This window comes from Ostrea edulis, chromosome 4, assembly GCF_947568905.1.
Source record: "Ostrea edulis chromosome 4, xbOstEdul1.1, whole genome shotgun sequence".
NCBI lineage: Eukaryota > Metazoa > Mollusca > Bivalvia > Ostreida > Ostreidae > Ostrea > Ostrea edulis.
Window position 1 is genome coordinate 4,285,226 of NC_079167.1, and position 24,379 is coordinate 4,309,604.

Below are 24,379 nucleotides of genomic sequence, written 5' to 3' on the forward strand. Positions count from 1 at the left end.
TCAGTTTAGAGGAAGCATTACATAGAAGGTACAAGATTTGTCTAACTTCTACCAGTTTTCAAGTGAGGACCTTCTTTACAGAGTAATTTTATATTATATTAAATAAACGATGGTTTGGCCTTTTGACTCACATTTTTGAAGCTAGGGTCTTTGTTAGTAAATGACTTGTAGATTCTCAACAATTTCTTATTTTCTTTGATGTATTAGATATTTCCAGATTGTTGATCTTGGTCAATTTTGCGAAAAAAATTTCCACACAGAGCTCTTGGTTTTTCTATCTACCTCTCGTCACAGTTTTAATCTAAGACCCTTTATTCATCCAATGTAAAGAAAGTATGTCACAGCCTTATGATGGCTGATACTACCTGAAGAAAAGTTCTACAATTTATGGCATCAGAAAAACACCCTATGTAACCTTTTCACTGGCGTATTATGTACCATTTGTGGTCTTAATTCTGATCATTTATGTTGGGTAGATTTTACACTCCCTTCTGCTTATATTTATTCATTTTCATTGAAAAACTTATTATTTGCTATCAACTAATCTAAAACAATATTTACTTCTGCTATAATAAATTTGTGAACTTTACAAGTCTTTTCATTTCAAACAGGGTGTTGAATATCCTCTGGACCCTGTTAGAGGGAGAGTGCTTTATAAGTTGGTACCTGTTAGAGGGAGGGTGTCTTATAAGTTGGTACCTGTTAGAGGGAGAGTGCCTTATTAGTTGGTACCTGTTAGAGGGAGAGTGCCTTATAAGTTGGTACCTGTTAGAGAGAGAGAGTGCTTTATTAGTTGGTACCTGTTAGAGGTAGAGTGCTTTATAAGTTGGTACCTGTTAGAGGGAGAGTGCTTTACAATCTGGTACCTGTTAGAGGGAGAGTGCTTTATAAGTTGGTACCTGTTACAGGGAGGGTGCTTTATAATCTGGTACCTGTTAGAGGGAGAGTGCTTTATAAGTTGGTACCTGTTAGAGGGAGGGTGTCTTATAAGTTGGTACCTGTTAAAGAGAGAGTGCCTTATTAGTTGGTACCTGTTAGAAGGAGAGTGCCTAATAAGCTGGTACCTGTTAGAGGAAGAGTGCTTTATTAGTTGGTACCTGTTAGAGGTAGAGTGCGTTATAAGTTGGTACCTGTTAGAGGGAGGGTGTCTTATAAGTTGGTACCTGTTAGAGGGAGAGTGCCTTATAACTTGGTACTTGTTAGAGGGAGAGTGCTTTACAATCTGGTACCTGTTAGAGGTAGAGTGCGTTATAAGTTGGTACCTGTTAGAGGTAGAGTGCCTTATTAGTTGGTACCTGTTAGAGGGAGAGTGCCTTATTAGTTGGTACCTGTTAGAGGTAGAGTGCTTTACAATCTGGTACCTGTTAGAGGGAGAGTGCTTTATAAGTTGGTACCTGTTAAAGGGAGAGTGCCTTATAAGTTGGTACCTGTTAGAGGGAGAGTGCCTTATAACTTGGTACCTGTTAGAGGGAGAGTGTTTTACAATCTGGTACCTGTTAGAGGGAGAGTGCTTTATTAGTTGGTACCTGTTAGAGGTAGAGTACTTTATAAGTTGGTACCTGTTAGAGGGAGAGTGCTTTACAATCTGGTACCTGTTAGAGGGAGGGTGCCTTATAATCTGGTACCTGTTAGAGGGAGAGTGCTTTATAAGTTGGTACCTGTTAGAGGGAGGGTGTCTTATAAGTTGGTACCTGTTAAAGGGAGAGTGCCTTATTAGTTGGTACCTGTTAGAGGGAGAGTGCCTAATAATCTGGTACCTGTTAGAGGAAGAGTGCTTTATTAGTTGGTACCTGTTAGAGGTAGAGTGCCTTATAAGTTGGTACCTGTTAGAGGGAGAGTGCTTTATAATCTGGTACCTGTTAGAGGGAGGGTGTCTTATAAGTTGGTACCTGTTAGAGGGAGAGTGCCTTATAACTTGGTACTTGTTAGAGGGAGAGTGCTTTACAATCTGGTACCTGTTAGAGGTAGAGTGCTTTATAAGTTGGTACCTGTTAGAGGGAGAGTGCCTTATTAGTTGGTACCTGTTAGAGGGAGAGTGCCATATTAGTTGGTACCTGTTAGAGGTAGAGTGCTTTACAATCTGGTACCTGTTAGAGGGAGAGTGCTTTATAAGTTGGTACCTGTTAGAGGGAGGGTGTCTTATAAGTTGGTACCTGTTAAAGGGAGATTGCCTTATTAGTTGGTACCTGTTAGAGGGAGAGTGCCTAATAATCTGGTACCTGTTAGAGGAAGAGTGCTTTATTAATTGGTACCTGTTAGAGGTAGAGTGTTTTATAACTTGGTACCTGTTAGAGGGAGAGTGCTTTACAATCTGGTACCTGTTAGAGGGAGGGTGTCTTATAAGTTGCTACCTGTTACAGGGAGGGTGCTTTATAATCTGGTACCTGTTAGAGGGAGAGTGCTTTATAAGTTGGTACCTGTTAGAGGGAGGGTGTCTTATAAGTTGGTACCTGTTAGAGGGAAAGTGCCTTATAATCTGGTACCTGTTAGAGGGAGAGTGCTTTATAATATGGTACCTGTTAGAGGGAGGGTGTCTTATAAGTTGGTACCTGTTAGAGGGAGAGTGCCTTATTAGTTGGTACCTGTTAGAGGGAGAGTGCCTTATAATTTGGTACCTGTTAGAGAGAGAGTGCTTTACAATCTGGTACCTGTTAGAGGGAGGGTGTCTTATAAGTTGGTACCTGTTACAGGGAGGGTGCTTTATAATCTGGTACCTGTTAGAGGGAGGGTGTCTTATAAGTTGGTACCTGTTAAAGGGAGAGTGCCTTATTAGTTGGTACCTGTTAGAGGGAGAGTGCCTAATAATCTGGTACCTGTTAGAGGAAGAGTGCTTTATTAGTTGGTACCTGTTAGAGGTAGAGTGCCTTATAAGTTGGTACCTGTTAGAGGGAGAGTGCTTTATAAGTTGGTACCTGTTAGAGGGAGGGTGTCTTATAAGTTGGTACCTGTTAGAGGGAGAGTGCCTTATAAGTTGGTACTTGTTAGAGGGAGAGTGCTTTACAATCTGGTACCTGTTAGAGGGAGAGTGCCTTATAAGTTGGTACCTGTTAGAGGGAGAGTGCCTTATAACTTGGTACCTGTTAGAGGGAGAGTGCCTTATAACTTGGTACCTGTTAGAGGGAGAGTGTTTTACAATCTGGTACCTGTTAGAGGGAGAGTGCCTTATTAGTTGGTACCTGTTAGAGGGAGAGTGCCTAATAATCTGGTACCTGTTAGAGGAAGAGTGCTTTATTAGTTGGTACCTGTTAGAGGTAGAGTGCCTTATAAGTTGGTACCTGTTAGAGGGAGAGTGCTTTATAAGTTGGTACCTGTTAGAGGGAGGGTGTCTTATAAGTTGGTACCTGTTAGAGGGAGAGTGCCTTATAACTTGGTACTTGTTAGAGGGAGAGTGCTTTACAATCTGGTACCTGTTAGAGGTAGAGTGCTTTATAAGTTGGTACCAGTTAGAGGGAGAGTGCCTTATTAGTTGGTACCTGTTAGAGGGAGAGTGTCTTATTAGTTGGTACCTGTTAGAGGTAGAGTGCTTTACAATCTGGTACCTGTTAGAGGGAGAGTGCTTTATAAGTTGGTACCTGTTAAAGGGAGAGTGCCTTATAAGTTGGTACCTGTTAGAGGGAGAGTGCCTTATAACTTGGTACCTGTTAGAGGGAGAGTGTTTTACAATCTGGTACCTGTTAGAGGGAGAGTGCTTTATTAGTTGGTACCTGTTAGAGGTAGAGTGCTTTATAAGTTGATACCTGTTAGAGGGAGAGTGCTTTACAATCTGGTACCTGTTAGAGGTAGAGTGCCTAATAATCTGGTACCTGTTAGAGGGAGAGTGCTTTATAAGTTGGTACCTGTTAGAGGGAGGGTGTCTTATAAGTTGGTACCTGTTAAAGGGAGATTGCCTTATTAGTTGGTACCTGTTAGAGGGAGAGTGCCTAATAATCTGGTACCTGTTAGAGGAAGAGTGCTTTATTAGTTGGTACCTGTTAGAGGTAGAGTGTTTTATAACTTGGTACCTGTTAGAGGGAGAGTGCTTTACAATCTGGTACCTGTTAGAGGGAGGGTGTCTTATAAGTTGCTACCTGTTACAGGGAGGGTGCTTTATAATCTGGTACCTGTTAGAGGGAGAGTGCTTTATAAGTTGGTACCTGTTAGAGGGAGGGTGTCTTATAAGTTGGTACCTGTTAGAGGGAGAGTGCCTTATAATCTGGTACCTGTTAGAGGGAGGGTGTCTTATAAGTTGGTACCTGTTACAGGGAGAGTGCCTTATTAGTTGGTACCTGTTAGAGGGAGAGTGCCTTATAATTTGGTACCTGTTAGAGAGAGAGTGCTTTACAATCTGGTACCTGTTAGAGGGAGGGTGTCTTATAAGTTGGTACCTGTTACAGGGAGGGTGCTTTATAATCTGGTACCTGTTAGAGGGAGGGTGTCTTATAAGTTGGTACCTGTTAAAGGGAGAGTGCCTTATTAGTTGGTACCTGTCAGAGGGAGAGTGCCTAATAATCTGGTACCTGTTAGAGGAAGAGTGCTTTATTAGTTGGTACCTGTTAGAGGTAGAGTGCCTTATAAGTTGGTACCTGTTAGAGGGAGAGTGCTTTATAAGTTGGTACCTGTTAGAGGGAGGGTGTCTTATAAGTTGGAACCTGTTAGAGGGAGAGTGCTTTACAATCTGGTACCTGTTAGAGGGAGAGTGCCTTATAAGTTGGTACCTGTTAGAGGGAGAGTGCCTTATAACTTGGTACCTGTTAGAGGGAGAGTGCCTTATAACTTGGTACCTGTTAGAGGGAGAGTGTTTTACAATCTGGTACATGTTAGAGGGAGAGTGCCTTATTAGTTGGTACCTGTTAGAGGGAGAGTGCCTAATAATCTGGTACCTGTTAGAGGAAGAGTGCTTTATTAGTTGGTACCTGTTAGAGGTAGAGTGCCTTATAAGTTGGTACCTGTTAGAGGGAGAGTGCTTTATAAGTTGGTACCTGTTAGAGGGAGGGTGTCTTATAAGTTGGTACCTGTTAGAGGGAGAGTGCCTTATAACTTGGTACTTGTTAGAGGGAGAGTGCTTTACAATCTGGTACCTGTTAGAGGTAGAGTGCTTTATAAGTTGGTACCAGTTAGAGGGAGAGTGCCTTATTAGTTGGTACCTGTTAGAGGGAGAGTGCCTTATTAGTTGGTACCTGTTAGAGGTAGAGTGCTTTACAATCTGGTACCTGTTAGAGGGAGAGTGCTTTATAATCTGGTACCTGTTAAAGGGAGAGTGCCTTATAAGTTGGTACCTGTTAGAGGGAGAGTGCCTTATAACTTGGTACCTGTTAGAGGGAGAGTGTTTTACAATCTGGTACCTGTTAGAGGGAGAGTGCTTTATTAGTTGGTACCTGTTATAGGTAGAGTGCTTTATAAGTTGGTACCTGTTAGAGGGAGAGTGCTTTACAATCTGGTACCTGTTAGAGGTAGAGTGCCTAATAATCTGGTACCTGTTAGAGGGAGAGTGCTTTATAAGTTGGTACCTGTTAGAGGGAGGGTGTCTTATAAGTTGGTACCTGTTAAAGGGAGATTGCCTTATTAGTTGGTACCTGTTAGAGGGAGAGTGCCTAATAATCTGGTACCTGTTAGAGGAAGAGTGCTTTATTAGTTGGTACCTGTTAGAGGTAGAGTGTTTTATAACTTGGTACCTGTTAGAGGGAGAGTGCTTTACAATCTGGTACCTGTTAGAGGGAGGGTGTCTTATAAGTTGCTACCTGTTACAGGGAGGGTGCTTTATAATCTGGTACCTGTTAGAGGGAGAGTGCTTTATAAGTTGGTACCTGTTAGAGGGAGGGTGTCTTATAAGTTGGTACCTGTTAGAGGGAGAGTGCCTTATAATCTGGTACCTGTTAGAGGGAGAGTGCTTTATAATATGGTACCTGTTAGAGGGAGGGTGTCTTATAAGTTGGTACCTGTTAGAGGGAGAGTGCCTTATTAGTTGGTACCTGTTAGAGGAAGAGTGCCTTATAATTTGGTACCTGTTAGAGAGAGAGTGCTTTACAATCTGGTACCTGTTAGAGGGAGGGTGTCTTATAAGTTGGTACCTGTTACAGGGAGGGTGCTTTATAATCTGGTACCTGTTAGAGGGAGGGTGTCTTATAAGTTGGTACCTGTTAAAGGGAGAGTGCCTTATTAGTTGGTACCTGTTAGAGGGAGAGTGCCTAATAATCTGGTACCTGTTAGAGGAAGAGTGCTTTATTAGTTGGTACCTGTTAGAGGTAGAGTGCCTTATAAGTTGGTACCTGTTAGAGGGAGAGTGCTGTATAAGTTGGTACCTGTTAGAGGGAGGGTGTCTTATAAGTTGGTACCTGTTAGAGGGAGAGTGCCTTATAACTTGGTACTTGTTAGAGGGAGAGTGCTTTACAATCTGGTACCTGTTAGAGGGAGAGTGCCTTATAAGTTGGTACCTGTTAGAGGGAGAGTGCCTTATAACTTGGTACCTGTTAGAGGGAGAGTGCCTTATAACTTGGTACCTGTTAGAGGGAGAGTGTTTTACAATCTGGTACCTGTTAGAGGGAGAGTGCCTTATTAGTTGGTACCTGTTAGAGGGAGGGTGCTTTATAATCTGGTACCAGTTAGAGGGAGAGTGCTTTATTAGTTGGTACCTGTTAGAGGTAGAGTGCTTTATAAGTTGGTACCTGTTAGAGGGAGAGTGCTTTACAATCTGGTACCTGTTAGAGGGAGAGTGCCTAATAATCTGGTACCTGTTAGAGGAAGAGTGCTTTATTAGTTGGTACCTGTTAGAGGGAGAGTGCTTTATAACTTGGTACCTGTTAGAGGGAGAGTGCTTTACAATCTGGTACCTGTTAGAGGGAGGGTGTCTTATAAGTTGGTACCTGTTACAGGGAGGGTGCTTTATAATCTGGTACCTGTTAGAGGGAGAGTGCTTTATAAGTTGGTACCTTTTAGAGGGAGGGTATCTTATAAGTTGGTACCTGTTAGAGGGAGAGTGCCTTAGAATCTGGTACCTGTTAGAGGGAGAGTGCTTTATAATCTGGTACCTGTTAGAGGGAGAGTGCCTTATAAGTTGGTATCTGTTAGAGGGAGAGTGCCTTATAACTTGGTACCTGTTAGAGGGAGAGTGCCTTATAACTTGGTACCTGTTAGAGGGAGAGTGTTTTACAATCTGGTACCTGTTAGAGGGAGAGTGCCTTATAAGTTGGTACCTGTTAGAGGGAGAGTGCCTTATTAGTTGGTACCTGTTAGAGGTAGAGTGCTTTACAATCTGATACCTGTTAGAGGGAGAGTGCTTTATAAGTTGGTACCTGTTAAATGGAGAGTGCCTTATAAGTTGGTACCTGTTAGAGGGAGAGTGCCTTATAACTTGGTACCTGTTAGAGGGAGAGTGTTTTACAATCTGGTACCTGTTAGAGGGAGAATGCCTTATAAGTTGGTACCTGTTAGAGGGAGGGTGCTTTATAATCTGGTACCTGTTAGAGGGAGAGTGCTTTATTAGTTGGTACCTGTTAGAGGTAGAGTGCTTTATAAGTTGGTACCTGTTAGAGGGAGAGTGCTTTACAATCTGGTACCTGTTAGAGGGAGAGTGCCTAATAATCTGGTACCTGTTAGAGGGAGAGTGCTTTATAAGTTGGTACCTGTTAGAGGGAGGGTGTCTTATAAGTTGGTACCTGTTAGAGGGAGAGTGCCTTATTAGTTGGTACCTGTTAGAGGTAGAGTGCCTTATAAGTTGGTACCTGTTAGAGGGAGAGTGCTTTATAAGTTGGTACCTGTTAGAGGGAGGGTGTCTTATAAGTTGGTACCTGTTAGAGGGAGAGTGCCTTATAACTTGGTACCTGTTAGAGGGAGAGTGCCTTATAACTTGGTACCTGTTAGAGGGAGAGTGTTTTACAATCTGGTACCTGTTAGAGGGAGAGTGCCTTATAAGTTGGTACCTGTTAGAGGGAGGGTGCTTTATAATCTGGTACCAGTTAGAGGGAGAGTGCTTTATTAGTTGGTACCTGTTAGAGGTAGAGTGCTTTATAAGTTGGTACCTGTTAGAGGGAGAGTGCTTTACAATCTGGTACCTGTTAGAGGGAGAGTGCCTAATAATCTGGTACCTGTTAGAGGAAGAGTGCTTTATTAGTTGGTACCTGTTAGAGGGAGAGTGCTTTAGAACTTGGTACCTGTTAGAGGGAGAGTGCTTTACAATCTGGTACCTGTTAGAGGGAGGGTGTCTTATAAGTTGGTACCTGTTACAGGGAGGGTGCTTTATAATCTGGTACCTGTTAGAGGGAGAGTGCTTTATAAGTTGGTACCTTTTAGAGGGAGGGTATCTTATAAGTTGGTACCTGTTAGAGGGAGAGTGCCTTATAATCTGGTACCTGTTAGAGGGAGAGTGCTTTATAATCTGGTACCTGTTAGAGGGAGAGTGCCTTATAAGTTGGTACCTGTTAGAGGGAGAGTGCCTTATAACTTGGTACCTGTTAGAGGGAGAGTGCCTTATAACTTGGTACCTGTTAGAGGGAGAGTGTTTTACAATCTGGTACCTGTTAGAGGGAGAGTGCCTTATAAGTTGGTACCTGTTAGAGGGAGAGTGCCTTATTAGTTGGTACCTGTTAGAGGGAGAGTGCCTTATAATTTGGTACCTGTTAGAGAGAGAGTGCTTTACAATCTGGTACCTGTTAGAGGGAGGGTGTCTTATAAGTTGGTACCTGTTACAGGGAGGGTGCTTTATAATCTGGTACCTGTTAGAGGGAGGGTGTCTTATAAGTTGGTACCTGTTAAAGGGAGAGTGCCTTATTAGTTGGTACCTGTTAGAGGGAGAGTGCCTAATAATCTGGTACCTGTTAGAGGAAGAGTGCTTTATTAGTTGGTACCTGTTAGAGGTAGAGTGCCTTATAAGTTGGTACCTGTTAGAGGGAGAGTGCTTTATAAGTTGGTACCTGTTAGAGGGAGGGTGTCTTATAAGTTGGTACCTGTTAGAGGGAGAGTGCCTTATAACTTGGTACTTGTTAGAGGGAGAGTGCTTTACAATCTGGTACCTGTTAGAGGTAGAGTGCTTTATAAGTTGGTACCAGTTAGAGGGAGAGTGCCTTATTAGTTGGTACCTGTTAGAGGGAGAGTGCCTTATTAGTTGGTACCTGTTAGAGGTAGAGTGCTTTACAATCTGGTACCTGTTAGAGGGAGAGTGCTTTATAATCTGGTACCTGTTAAAGGGAGAGTGCCTTATAAGTTGGTACCTGTTAGAGGGAGAGTGCCTTATAACTTGGTACCTGTTAGAGGGAGAGTGTTTTACAATCTGGTACCTGTTAGAGGGAGAGTGCTTTATTAGTTGGAACCTGTTAGAGGTAGAGTGCTTTATAAGTTGGTACCTGTTAGAGGGAGAGTGCTTTACAATCTGGTACCTGTTAGAGGTAGAGTGCCTAATAATCTGGTACCTGTTAGAGGGAGAGTGCTTTATAAGTTGGTACCTGTTAGAGGGAGGGTGTCTTATAAGTTGGTACCTGTTAAAGGGAGATTGCCTTATTAGTTGGTACCTGTTAGAGGGAGAGTGCCTAATAATCTGGTACCTGTTAGAGGAAGAGTGCTTTATTAGTTGGTACCTGTTAGAGGTAGAGTGTTTTATAACTTGGTACCTGTTAGAGGGAGAGTGCTTTACAATCTGGTACCTGTTAGAGGGAGGGTGTCTTATAAGTTGCTACCTGTTACAGGGAGGGTGCTTTATAATCTGGTACCTGTTAGAGGGAGAGTGCTTTATAAGTTGGTACCTGTTAGAGGGAGGGTGTCTTATAAGTTGGTACCTGTTAGAGGGAGAGTGCCTTATAATCTGGTACCTGTTAGAGGGAGAGTGCTTTATAATATGGTACCTGTTAGAGGGAGGGTGTCTTATAAGTTGGTACCTGTTAGAGGGAGAGTGCCTTATTAGTTGGTACCTGTTAGAGGAAGAGTGCCTTATAATTTGGTACCTGTTAGAGAGAGAGTGCTTTACAATCTGGTACCTGTTAGAGGGAGGGTGTCTTATAAGTTGGTACCTGTTACAGGGAGGGTGCTTTATAATCTGGTACCTGTTAGAGGGAGGGTGTCTTATAAGTTGGTACCTGTTAAAGGGAGAGTGCCTTATTAGTTGGTACCTGTTAGAGGGAGAGTGCCTAATAATCTGGTACCTGTTAGAGGAAGAGTGCTTTATTAGTTGGTACCTGTTAGAGGTAGAGTGCCTTATAAGTTGGTACCTGTTAGAGGGAGAGTGCTGTATAAGTTGGTACCTGTTAGAGGGAGGGTGTCTTATAAGTTGGTACCTGTTAGAGGGAGAGTGCCTTATAACTTGGTACTTGTTAGAGGGAGAGTGCTTTACAATCTGGTACCTGTTAGAGGGAGAGTGCCTTATAAGTTGGTACCTGTTAGAGGGAGAGTGCCTTATAACTTGGTACCTGTTAGAGGGAGAGTGCCTTATAACTTGGTACCTGTTAGAGGGAGAGTGTTTTACAATCTGGTACCTGTTAGAGGGAGAGTGCCTTATAAGTTGGTACCTGTTAGAGGGAGGGTGCTTTATAATCTGGTACCAGTTAGAGGGAGAGTGCTTTATTAGTTGGTACCTGTTAGAGGTAGAGTGCTTTATAAGTTGGTACCTGTTAGAGGGAGAGTGCTTTACAATCTGGTACCTGTTAGAGGGAGAGTGCCTAATAATCTGGTACCTGTTAGAGGAAGAGTGCTTTATTAGTTGGTACCTGTTAGAGGGAGAGTGCTTTATAACTTGGTACCTGTTAGAGGGAGAGTGCTTTACAATCTGGTACCTGTTAGAGGGAGGGTGTCCTATAAGTTGGTACCTGTTACAGGGAGGGTGCTTTATAATCTGGTACCTGTTAGAGGGAGAGTGCTTTATAAGTTGGTACCTTTTAGAGGGAGGGTATCTTATAAGTTGGTACCTGTTAGAGGGAGAGTGCCTTAGAATCTGGTACCTGTTAGAGGGAGAGTGCTTTATAATCTGGTACCTGTTAGAGGGAGAGTGCCTTATAAGTTGGTACCTGTTAGAGGGAGAGTGCCTTATAACTTGGTACCTGTTAGAGGGAGAGTGCCTTATAACTTGGTACCTGTTAGAGGGAGAGTGTTTTACAATCTGGTACCTGTTAGAGGGAGAGTGCCTTATAAGTTGGTACCTGTTAGAGGGAGAGTGCCTTATTAGTTGGTACCTGTTAGAGGTAGAGTGCTTTACAATCTGATACCTGTTAGAGGGAGAGTGCTTTATAAGTTGGTACCTGTTAAATGGAGAGTGCCTTATAAGTTGGTACCTGTTAGAGGGAGAGTGCCTTATAACTTGGTACCTGTTAGAGGGAGAGTGTTTTACAATCTGGTACCTGTTAGAGGGAGAATGCCTTATAAGTTGGTACCTGTTAGAGGGAGGGTGCTTTATAATCTGGTACCTGTTAGAGGGAGAGTGCTTTATTAGTTGGTACCTGTTAGAGGTAGAGTGCTTTATAAGTTGGTACCTGTTAGAGGGAGAGTGCTTTACAATCTGGTACCTGTTAGAGGGAGAGTGCCTAATAATCTGGTACCTGTTAGAGGGAGAGTGCTTTATAAGTTGGTACCTGTTAGAGGGAGGGTGTCTTATAAGTTGGTACCTGTTAGAGGGAGAGTGCCTTATTAGTTGGTACCTGTTAGAGGTAGAGTGCCTTATAAGTTGGTACCTGTTAGAGGGAGAGTGCTTTATAAGTTGGTACCTGTTAGAGGGAGGGTGTCTTATAAGTTGGTACCTGTTAGAGGGAGAGTGCCTTATAACTTGGTACCTGTTAGAGGGAGAGTGCCTTATAACTTGGTACCTGTTAGAGGGAGAGTGTTTTACAATCTGGTACCTGTTAGAGGGAGAGTGCCTTATAAGTTGGTACCTGTTAGAGGGAGGGTGCTTTATAATCTGGTACCAGTTAGAGGGAGAGTGCTTTATTAGTTGGTACCTGTTAGAGGTAGAGTGCTTTATAAGTTGGTACCTGTTAGAGGGAGAGTGCTTTACAATCTGGTACCTGTTAGAGGGAGAGTGCCTAATAATCTGGTACCTGTTAGAGGAAGAGTGCTTTATTAGTTGGTACCTGTTAGAGGGAGAGTGCTTTATAACTTGGTACCTGTTAGAGGGAGAGTGCTTTACAATCTGGTACCTGTTAGAGGTAGAGTGCTTTATAAGTTGGTACCTGTTAGAGGGAGAGTGCCTTATTAGTTGGTACCTGTTAGAGGGAGAGTGCCTTATTAGTTGGTACCTGTTAGAGGTAGAGTGCTTTACAATCTGGTATCTGTTAGAGGGAGAGTGCTTTATAAGTTGGTACCTGTTAGAGGGAGGGTGTCTTATAAGTTGGTACCTGTTAAAGGGAGATTGCCTTATTAGTTGGTACCTGTTAGAGGGAGAGTGCCTAATAATCTGGTACCTGTTAGAGGAAGAGTGCTTTATTAATTGGTACCTGTTAGAGGTAGAGTGTTTTATAACTTGGTACCTGTTAGAGGGAGAGTGCTTTACAATCTGGTACCTGTTAGAGGGAGGGTGTCTTATAAGTTGCTACCTGTTACAGGGAGGGTGCTTTATAATCTGGTACCTGTTAGAGGGAGAGTGCTTTATAAGTTGGTACCTGTTAGAGGGAGGGTGTCTTATAAGTTGGTACCTGTTAGAGGGAAAGTGCCTTATAATCTGGTACCTGTTAGAGGGAGAGTGCTTTATAATATGGTACCTGTTAGAGGGAGGGTGTCTTATAAGTTGGTACCTGTTAGAGGGAGAGTGCCTTATTAGTTGGTACCTGTTAGAGGGAGAGTGCCTTATAATTTGGTACCTGTTAGAGAGAGAGTGCTTTACAATCTGGTACCTGTTAGAGGGAGGGTGTCTTATAAGTTGGTACCTGTTACAGGGAGGGTGCTTTATAATCTGGTACCTGTTAGAGGGAGGGTGTCTTATAAGTTGGTACCTGTTAAAGGGAGAGTGCCTGATTAGTTGGTACCTGTTAGAGGGAGAGTGCCTAATAATCTGGTACCTGTTAGAGGAAGAGTGCTTTATTAGTTGGTACCTGTTAGAGGTAGAGTGCCTTATAAGTTGGTACCTGTTAGAGGGAGAGTGCTTTATAAGTTGGTACCTGTTAGAGGGAGGGTGTCTTATAAGTTGGTACCTGTTAGAGGGAGAGTGCCTTATAAGTTGGTACTTGTTAGAGGGAGAGTGCTTTACAATCTGGTACCTGTTAGAGGGAGAGTGCCTTATAAGTTGGTACCTGTTAGAGGGAGAGTGCCTTATAACTTGGTACCTGTTAGAGGGAGAGTGCCTTATAACTTGGTACCTGTTAGAGGGAGAGTGTTTTACAATCTGGTACCTGTTAGAGGGAGAGTGCCTTATTAGTTGGTACCTGTTAGAGGGAGAGTGCCTAATAATCTGGTACCTGTTAGAGGAAGAGTGCTTTATTAGTTGGTACCTGTTAGAGGTAGAGTGCCTTATAAGTTGGTACCTGTTAGAGGGAGAGTGCTTTATAAGTTGGTACCTGTTAGAGGGAGGGTGTCTTATAAGTTGGTACCTGTTAGAGGGAGAGTGCCTTATAACTTGGTACTTGTTAGAGGGAGAGTGCTTTACAATCTGGTACCTGTTAGAGGTAGAGTGCTTTATAAGTTGGTACCAGTTAGAGGGAGAGTGCCTTATTAGTTGGTACCTGTTAGAGGGAGAGTGCCTTATTAGTTGGTACCTGTTAGAGGTAGAGTGCTTTACAATCTGGTACCTGTTAGAGGGAGAGTGCTTTATAAGTTGGTACCTGTTAAAGGGAGAGTGCCTTATAAGTTGGTACCTGTTAGAGGGAGAGTGCCTTATAACTTGGTACCTGTTAGAGGGAAAGTGTTTTACAATCTGGTACCTGTTAGAGGGAGAGTGCTTTATTAGTTGGTACCTGTTAGAGGTAGAGTGCTTTATAAGTTGGTACCTGTTAGAGGGAGAGTGCTTTACAATCTGGTACCTGTTTAAGGTAGAGTGCCTAATAATCTGGTACCTGTTAGAGGGAGAGTGCTTTATAAGTTGGTACCTGTTAGAGGGAGGGTGTCTTATAAGTTGGTACCTGTTAAAGGGAGATTGCCTTATTAGTTGGTACCTGTTAGAGGGAGAGTGCCTAATAATCTGGTACCTGTTAGAGGAAGAGTGCTTTATTAGTTGGTACCTGTTAGAGGTAGAGTGTTTTATAACTTGGTACCTGTTAGAGGGAGAGTGCTTTACAATCTGGTACCTGTTAGAGGGAGGGTGTCTTATTAGTTGCTACCTATTACAGGGAGGGTGCTTTATAATCTGGTACCTGTTAGAGGGAGAGTGCTTTATAAGTTGGTACCTGTTAGAGGGAGGGTGTCTTATAAGTTGGTACCTGTTAGAGGGAGAGTGCCTTATAATCTGGTACCTGTTAGAGGGAGAGTGCTTTATAATATGGTACCTGTTAGAGGGAGGGTGTCTTATAAGTTGGTACCTGTTAGAGGGAGAGTGCCTTATAACTTGGTACTTGTTAGAGGGAGAGTGCTTTACAATCTGGTACCTGTTAGAGGGAGAGTGCCTTATAAGTTGGTACCTGTTAGAGGGAGAGTGCCTTATAACTTGGTACCTGTTAGAGGGAGAGTGCCTTATAACTTGGTACCTGTTAGAGGGAGAGTGTTTTACAATCTGGTACCTGTTAGAGGGAGAGTGCCTTATAAGTTGGTACCTGTTAGAGGGAGGGTGCTTTATAATCTGGTACCAGTTAGAGGGAGAGTGCTTTATTAGTTGGTACCTGTTAGAGGTAGAGTGCTTTATAAGTTGGTACCTGTTAGAGGGAGAGTGCTTTACAATCTGGTACCTGTTAGAGGGAGAGTGCCTAATAATCTGGTACCTGTTAGAGGAAGAGTGCTTTATTAGTTGGTACCTGTTAGAGGGAGAGTGCTTTATAACTTGGTACCTGTTAGAGGGAGAGTGCTTTACAATCTGGTACCTGTTAGAGGGAGGGTGTCTTATAAGTTGGTACCTGTTACAGGGAGGGTGCTTTATAATCTGGTACCTGTTAGAGGGAGAGTGCTTTATAAGTTGGTACCTTTTAGAGGGAGGGTATCTTATAAGTTGGTACCTGTTAGAGGGAGAGTGCCTTAGAATCTGGTACCTGTTAGAGGGAGAGTGCTTTATAATCTGGTACCTGTTAGAGGGAGAGTGCCTTATAAGTTGGTATCTGTTAGAGGGAGAGTGCCTTATAACTTGGTACCTGTTAGAGGGAGAGTGCCTTATAACTTGGTACCTGTTAGAGGGAGAGTGTTTTACAATCTGGTACCTGTTAGAGGGAGAGTGCCTTATAAGTTGGTACCTGTTAGAGGGAGAGTGCCTTATTAGTTGGTACCTGTTAGAGGTAGAGTGCTTTACAATCTGATACCTGTTAGAGGGAGAGTGCTTTATAAGTTGGTACCTGTTAAATGGAGAGTGCCTTATAAGTTGGTACCTGTTAGAGGGAGAGTGCCTTATAACTTGGTACCTGTTAGAGGGAGAGTGTTTTACAATCTGGTACCTGTTAGAGGGAGAATGCCTTATAAGTTGGTACCTGTTAGAGGGAGGGTGCTTTATAATCTGGTACCTGTTAGAGGGAGAGTGCTTTATTAGTTGGTACCTGTTAGAGGTAGAGTGCTTTATAAGTTGGTACCTGTTAGAGGGAGAGTGCTTTACAATCTGGTACCTGTTAGAGGGAGAGTGCCTAATAATCTGGTACCTGTTAGAGGGAGAGTGCTTTATAAGTTGGTACCTGTTAGAGGGAGGGTGTCTTATAAGTTGGTACCTGTTAGAGGGAGAGTGCCTTATTAGTTGGTACCTGTTAGAGGTAGAGTGCCTTATAAGTTGGTACCTGTTAGAGGGAGAGTGCTTTATAAGTTGGTACCTGTTAGAGGGAGGGTGTCTTATAAGTTGGTACCTGTTAGAGGGAGAGTGCCTTATAACTTGGTACCTGTTAGAGGGAGAGTGCCTTATAACTTGGTACCTGTTAGAGGGAGAGTGTTTTACAATCTGGTACCTGTTAGAGGGAGAGTGCCTTATAAGTTGGTACCTGTTAGAGGGAGGGTGCTTTATAATCTGGTACCAGTTAGAGGGAGAGTGCTTTATTAGTTGGTACCTGTTAGAGGTAGAGTGCTTTATAAGTTGGTACCTGTTGGAGGGAGAGTGCTTTACAATCTGGTACCTGTTAGAGGGAGAGTGCCTAATAATCTGGTACCTGTTAGAGGAAGAGTGCTTTATTAGTTGGTACCTGTTAGAGGGAGAGTGCTTTAGAACTTGGTACCTGTTAGAGGGAGAGTGCTTTACAATCTGGTACCTGTTAGAGGGAGGGTGTCTTATAAGTTGGTACCTGTTACAGGGAGGGTGCTTTATAATCTGGTACCTGTTAGAGGGAGAGTGCTTTATAAGTTGGTACCTTTTAGAGGGAGGGTATCTTATAAGTTGGTACCTGTTAGAGGGAGAGTGCCTTATAATCTGGTACCTGTTAGAGGGAGAGTGCTTTATAATCTGGTACCTGTTAGAGGGAGAGTGCCTTATAAGTTGGTACCTGTTAGAGGGAGAGTGCCTTATAACTTGGTACCTGTTAGAGGGAGAGTGCCTTATAACTTGGTACCTGTTAGAGGGAGAGTGTTTTACAATCTGGTACCTGTTAGAGGGAGAGTGCCTTATAAGTTGGTACCTGTTAGAGGGAGAGTGCCTTATTAGTTGGTACCTGTTAGAGGTAGAGTGCTTTACAATCTGATACCTGTTAGAGGGAGAGTGCTTTATAAGTTGGTACCTGTTAAAGGGAGAGTGCCTTATAAGTTGGTACCTGTTAGAGGGAGAGTGCCTTATAACTTGGTACCTGTTAGAGGGAGAGTGCTTTACAATCTGGTACCTGTTAGAGGGAGGGTGTCTTATAAGTTGCTACCTGTTAGAGGGAGAGTGTTTTACAATCTGGTACCTGTTAGAGGGAGAGTGCTTTATTAGTTGGTACCTGTTAGAGGTAGAGTGCTTTATAAGTTGGTACCTGTTAGAGGGAGAGTGCTTTACAATCTGGTACCTGTTTAAGGTAGAGTGCCTAATAATCTGGTACCTGTTAGAGGGAGAGTGCTTTATAAGTTGGTACCTGTTAGAGGGAGGGTGTCTTATAAGTTGGTACCTGTTAAAGGGAGATTGCCTTATTAGTTGGTACCTGTTAGAGGGAGAGTGCCTAATAATCTGGTACCTGTTAGAGGAAGAGTGCTTTATTAGTTGGTACCTGTTAGAGGTAGAGTGTTTTATAACTTGGTACCTGTTAGAGGGAGAGTGCTTTACAATCTGGTACCTGTTAGAGGGAGGGTGTCTTATAAGTTGCTACCTATTACAGGGAGGGTGCTTTATAATCTGGTACCTGTTAGAGGGAGAGTGCTTTATAAGTTGGTACCTGTTAGAGGGAGGGTGTCTTATAAGTTGGTACCTGTTAGAGGGAGAGTGCCTTATAATCTGGTACCTGTTAGAGGGAGAGTGCTTTATAATATGGTACCTGTTAGAGGGAGGGTGTCTTATAAGTTGGTACCTGTTAGAGGGAGAGTGCCTTATTAGTTGGTACCTGTTAGAGGGAGAGTGCCTAATAATCTGGTACCTGTTAGAGGAAGAGTGCTTTATTAGTTGGTACCTGTTAGAGGTAGAGTGCCTTATAAGTTGGTACCTGTTAGAGGGAGAGTGCTGTATAAGTTGGTACCTGTTAGAGGGAGGGTGTCTTATAAGTTGGTACCTGTTAGAGGGAGAGTGCCTTATAACTTGGTACTTGTTAGAGGGAGAGTGCTTTACAATCTGGTACCTGTTAGAGGGAGAGTGCCTTATAAGTTGGTACCTGTTAGAGGGAGAGTGCCTTATAACTTGGTACCTGTTAGAGGGAGAGTGCCTTATAACTTGGTACCTGTTAGAGTGAGAGTGTTTTACAATCTGGTACCTGTTAGAGGGAGGGTGTCTTATAAGTTGGTACCTGTTACAGGGAGGGTGCTTTATAATCTGGTACCTGTTAGAGGGAGGGTGTCTTATAAGTTGGTACCTGTTAAAGGGAGAGTGCCTTATTAGTTGGTACCTGTTAGAGGGAGAGTGCCTAATAATCTGGTACCTGTTAGAGGAAGAGTGCTTTATTAGTTGGTACCTGTTAGAGGTAGAGTGCCTTATAAGTTGGTACCTGTTAGAGGGAGAGTGCTGTATAAGTTGGTACCTGTTAGAGGGAGGGTGTCTTATAAGTTGGTACCTGTTAGAGGGAGAGTGCCTTATAACTTGGTACTTGTTAGAGGGAGAGTGCTTTACAATCTGGTACCTGTTAGAGGGAGAGTGCCTTATAAGTTGGTACCTGTTAGAGGGAGAGTGCCTTATAACTTGGTACCTGTTAGAGGGAGAGTGCCTTATAACTTGGTACCTGTTAGAGGGAGAGTGTTTTACAATCTGGTACCTGTTAGAGGGAGAGTGCCTTATAAGTTGGTACCTGTTAGAGGGAGGGTGCTTTATAATCTGGTACCAGTTAGAGGGAGAGTGCTTTATTAGTTGGTACCTGTTAGAGGTAGAGTGCTTTATAAGTTGGTACCTGTTAGAGGGAGAGTGCTTTACAATCTGGTACCTGTTAGAGGGAGAGTGCCTAATAATCTGGTACCTGTTAGAGGAAGAGTGCTTTATTAGTTGGTACCTGTTAGAGGGAGAGTGCTTTATAACTTGGTACCTGTTAGAGGGAGAGTGCTTTACAATCTGGTACCTGTTAGAGGGAGGGTGTCTTATAAGTTGGTACCTGTTACAGGGAGGGTGCTTTATAATCTGGTACCTGTTAGAGGGAGAGTGCTTTATAAGTTGGTACCTTTTAGAGGGAGGGTATCTTATAAGTTGGTACCTGTTAGAGGGAGAGTGCCTTAGAATCTGGTACCTGTTAGAGGGAGAGTGCTTTATAATCTGGTACCTGTTAGAGGGAGAGTGCCTTATAAGTTGGTATCTGTTAGAGGGAGAGTGCCTTATAACTTGGTACCTGTTAGAGGGAGAGTGCCTTATAACTTGGTACCTGTTAGAGGGAGAGTGTTTTACAATCTGGTACCTGTTAGAGGGAGAGTGCCTTATAAGTTGGTACCTGTTAGAGGGAGAGTGCCTTATTAGTTGGTACCTGTTAGAGGTAGAGTGCTTTACAATCTGATACCTGTTAGAGGGAGAGTGCTTTATAAGTTGGTACCTGTTAAATGGAGAGTGCCTTATAAGTTGGTACCTGTTAGAGGGAGAGTGCCTTATAACTTGGTACCTGTTAGAGGGAGAGTGTTTTACAATCTGGTACCTGTTAGAGGGAGAATGCCTTATAAGTTGGTACCTGTTAGAGGGAGGGTGCTTTATAATCTGGTACCTGTTAGAGGGAGAGTGCTTTATTAGTTGGTACCTGTTAGAGGTAGAGTGCTTTATAAGTTGGTACCTGTTAGAGGGAGAGTGCTTTACAATCTGGTACCTGTTAGAGGGAGAGTGCCTAATAATCTGGTACCTGTTAGAGGGAGAGTGCTTTATAAGTTGGTACCTGTTAGAGGGAGGGTGTCTTATAAGTTGGTACCTGTTAGAGGGAGAGTGCCTTATTAGTTGGTACCTGTTAGAGGTAGAGTGCCTTATAAGTTGGTACCTGTTAGAGGGAGAGTGCTTTATAAGTTGGTACCTGTTAGAGGGAGGGTGTCTTATAAGTTGGTACCTGTTAGAGGGAGAGTGCCTTATAACTTGGTACCTGTTAGAGGGAGAGTGCCTTATAACTTGGTACCTGTTAGAGGGAGAGTGTTTTACAATCTGGTACCTGTTAGAGGGAGAGTGCCTTATAAGTTGGTACCTGTTAGAGGGAGGGTGCTTTATAATCTGGTACCAGTTAGAGGGAGAGTGCTTTATTAGTTGGTACCTGTTAGAGGTAGAGTGCTTTATAAGTTGGTACCTGTTAGAGGGAGAGTGCTTTACAATCTGGTACCTGTTAGAGGGAGAGTGCCTAATAATCTGGTACCTGTTAGAGGAAGAGTGCTTTATTAGTTGGTACCTGTTAGAGGGAGAGTGCTTTAGAACTTGGTACCTGTTAGAGGGAGAGTGCTTTACAATCTGGTACCTGTTAGAGGGAGGGTGTCTTATAAGTTGGTACCTGTTACAGGGAGGGTGCTTTATAATCTGGTACCTGTTAGAGGGAGAGTGCTTTATAAGTTGGTACCTTTTAGAGGGAGGGTATCTTATAAGTTGGTACCTGTTAGAGGGAGAGTGCCTTATAATCTGGTACCTGTTAGAGGGAGAGTGCTTTATAATCTGGTACCTGTTAGAGGGAGAGTGCCTTATAAGTTGGTACCTGTTAGAGGGAGAGTGCCTTATAACTTGGTACCTGTTAGAGGGAGAGTGCCTTATAACTTGGTACCTGTTAGAGGGAGAGTGTTTTACAATCTGGTACCTGTTAGAGGGAGAGTGCCTTATAAGTTGGTACCTGTTAGAGGGAGAGTGCCTTATTAGTTGGTACCTGTTAGAGGTAGAGTGCTTTACAATCTGATACCTGTTAGAGGGAGAGTGCTTTATAAGTTGGTACCTGTTAAAGGGAGAGTGCCTTATAAGTTGGTACCTGTTAGAGGGAGAGTGCCTTATAACTTGGTACCTGTTAGAGGGAGAGTGCTTTACAATCTGGTACCTGTTAGAGGGAGGGTGTCTTATAAGTTGCTACCTGTTACAGGGAGGGTGCTTTATAATCTGGTACCTGTTAGAGGGAGAGTGCTTTATAAGTTGGTACCTGTTAGAGGGAGGGTGTCTTATAAGTTGGTACCTGTTAGAGGGAGAGTGCCTTATAATCTGGTACCTGTTAGAGGGAGAGTGCTTTATAATATGGTACCTGTTAGAGGGAGGGTGTCTTATAAGTTGGTACCTGTTAGAGGGAGAGTGCCTTATTAGTTGGTACCTGTTAGAGGGAGAGTGCCTTATAATTTGGTACCTGTTAGAGAGAGAGTGCTTTACAATCTGGTACCTGTTAGAGGGAGGGTGTCTTATAAGTTGGTACCTGTTACAGGGAGGGTGCTTTATAATCTGGTACCTGTTAGAGGGAGGGTGTCTTATAAGTTGGTACCTGTTAAAGGGAGAGTGCCTTATTAGTTGGTACCTGTTAGAGGGAGAGTGCCTAATAATCTGGTACCTGTTAGAGGAAGAGTGCTTTATTAGTTGGTACCTGTTAGAGGTAGAGTGCCTTATAAGTTGGTACCTGTTAGAGGGAGAGTGCTGTATAAGTTGGTAACTGTTAGAGGGAGGGTGTCTTATAAGTTGGTACCTGTTAGAGGGAGAGTGCCTTATAAGTTGGTACTTGTTAGAGGGAGAGTGCTTTACAATCTGGTACCTGTTAGAGGGAGAGTGCCTTATAAGTTGGTACCTGTTAGAGGGAGAGTGCCTTATAACTTGGTACCTGTTAGAGGGAGAGTGCCTTATAACTTGGTACCTGTTAGAGGGAGAGTGTTTTACAATCTGGTACCTGTTAGAGGGAGAGTGCCTTATAAGTTGGTACCTGTTAGAGGGAGGGTGCTTTATAATCTGGTACCAGTTAGAGGGAGAGTGCTTTATTAGTTGGTACCTGTTAGAGGTAGAGTGCTTTATAAGTTGGTACCTGTTAGAGGGAGAGTGCTTTACAATCTGGTACCTGTTAGAGGGAGAGTGCCTAATAATCTGGTACCTGTTAGAGGAAGAGTGCTTTATTAGTTGGTACCTGTTAGAGGGAGAGTGCTTTAGAACTTGGTACCTGTTAGAGGGAGAGTGCTTTACAATCTGGTACCTGTTAGAGGGAGGGTGTCTTATAAGTTGGTACCTGTTACAGGGAGGGTGCTTTATAATCTGGTACCTGTTAGAGGGAGAGTGCTTTATAAGTTGGTACCTTTTAGACGGAGGGTATCTTATAAGTTGGTACCTGTTAGAGGGAGAGTGCCTTATAATCTGGTACCTGTTAGAGGGAGAGTGCTTTATAATCTGGTACCTGTTAGAGGGAGAGTGCCTTATAAGTTGGTACCTGTTAGAGGGAGAGTGCGTTATAACTTGGTACCTGTTAGAGGGAGAGTGCCTTATAACTTGGTACCTGTTAGAGGGAGAGTGTTTTACAATCTGGTACCTGTTAGAGGGAGAGTGCCTTATAAGTTGGTACCTGTTAGAGGGAGAGTGCCTTATTAGTTGGTACCTGTTAGAGGTAGAGTGCTTTACAATCTGATACCTGTTAGAGGGAGAGTGCTTTATAAGTTGGTACCTGTTAAAGGGAGAGTGCCTTATAAGTTGGTACCTGTTAGAGGGAGAGTGCCTTATAACTTGGTACCTGTTAGAGGGAGAGTGTTTTACAATCTGGTACCTGTTAGAGGGAGAATGCCTTATATGTTGGTACCTGTTAGAGGGAGGGTGCTTTATAATCTGGTACCTGTTAGAGGGAGAGTGCTTTATTAGTTGGTACGTGTTAGAGGTAGAGTGCTTTATAAGTTGGTACCTGTTAGAGGGAGAGTGCTTTACAATCTGGTACCTGTTAGAGGGAGAGTGCCTAATAATCTGGTACCTGTTAGAGGGAGAGTGCTTTATAAGTTGGTACCTGTTAGAGGGAGGGTGTCTTATAAGTTGGTACCTGTTAGAGGGAGAGTGCCTTATTAGTTGGTACCTGTTAGAGGTAGAGTGCCTTATAAGTTGGTACCTGTTAGAGGGAGAGTGCTTTATAAGTTGGTACCTGTTAGAGGGAAGGTGTCTTATATGTTGGTACCTGTTAGAGGGAGAGTGCCTTATAACGTGGTACTTGTTAGAGGGAGAGTGCTTTACAATCTGGTACCTGTTAGAGGTAGAGTGCTTTATAAGTTGGTACCTGTTAGAGGGATAGTGCCTTATTAGTTGGTACCTGTTAGATGGAGAGTGCCTTATTAGTTGGTACCTGTTAGAGGGAGAGTGTTTTACAATCTGGTACCTGTTAGAGGGAGAGTGCTTTATTAGTTGGTACCTGTTGGAGGTAGAGTGCTTTATAAGTTGGTACCTGTTAGAGGGAGGGTGTCTTATAAGTTGGTACCTGTTAGAGGGAGAGTGCTTTATTAGTTGGTACCTGTTAGAGGGAGAGTGCTTTATAAGTTGGTACCTGTTAGAGGGAGGGTGTCTTATAAGTTGGTACCTGTTAGAGGGAGAGTGCCTTATTAGTTGGTACCTGTTAGAGGTAGAGTGCCTTATTAGTTGGTACCTGTTAGAGGTAGAGTGCTTTACAATCTGGTACCTGTTAGAGGGAGAGTGCTTTATAAGTTGGTACTTGTTAGAGGGAGAGTGCTTTACAATCTGGTAACTGTTAGAGGGAGAGTGCTTTATAAGTTGGTACCTGTTAGAGGGAGAGTGCCTTATTAGTTGGTACCTGTTAGAGGGAGAGTGCTTTATTAGTTGGTACCTGTTAGAGGGAGAGTGCCTTATTAGTTGGTACCTGTTAGAGGGAGAGTGCCTTATTAGTTGGTACCTGTTAGAGGTAGAGTGCTTTATAATCTGGTACCTGTTAGAGGGAGGGTGCTTTATAATCTGGTAACTGTTAGAGGGAGGGTGCTTTAAGTTGGTACCTATAGTCTGTTACAACAGAGACCATAGCATATATCTTGCGCATTTGACAAATTAAACGTTGCAATCTACTATTATCAGTCAACTGAAAATTAAAAAGTTCTATACATTGATAAAATTAAAGTTCCGTACAGTTTTAGTTTCAATTAAAATAACTAGTACGAATAAATAACACTACTGCTATTATAGACAATGAAGTACAGAAGACATCAGGAATTAATTGAAAAGTGGAGCATATAATATTTATCGGTACTGTCTGAAAGTGCACAAGATTTAAAAACAAAATCGATTGCTTTTAAATAGTCAATATTGACATTTATGGTCATAAACTTGTGATTATTCGATGTTTGTGACTTCCATCTCTTACTTCTGGGAAAGTTGGTAAAACGTCATTATATTTTGCTGCTTTTTCTTGGGTATAAAGATCAACGTGACTCAGATTCTTGTGCATAGAAAATCGTCTACGACAAGTTAACGCACAAAAATTACTTAATGAGGACTTGTTCAAAAATCTCGGGTTGTCTTTTACAAAAAATATTATTTTACATTTATTCATTTCATTTACGAATTGACACAACGCCGTTCTTAATGACAGTAAGATGTTCTAATAAATATTTCACAATTTCCTACAAACATGAAATAATCACCATTGCATTTCTGAAATAAAGGTCGCCACCCTGAATTTTTACCACCCATATGATATGTACAGTGCACGTCCTCTTCGTTGTGACGTTAAAAGGCTAGACAATCAAGACAACTGTATTTGTCCAAATTCCGTGGTCTTTGTTCGAAGAATAGGAATATCAGTTTTCAAACACAACAAATATGTAAAAGTCTTGATATCCTCTATGGGAAATTAACATTTCAAGTTGATTTAAAGTGTACACATTCTTAATTGTAATTAGGCGTATT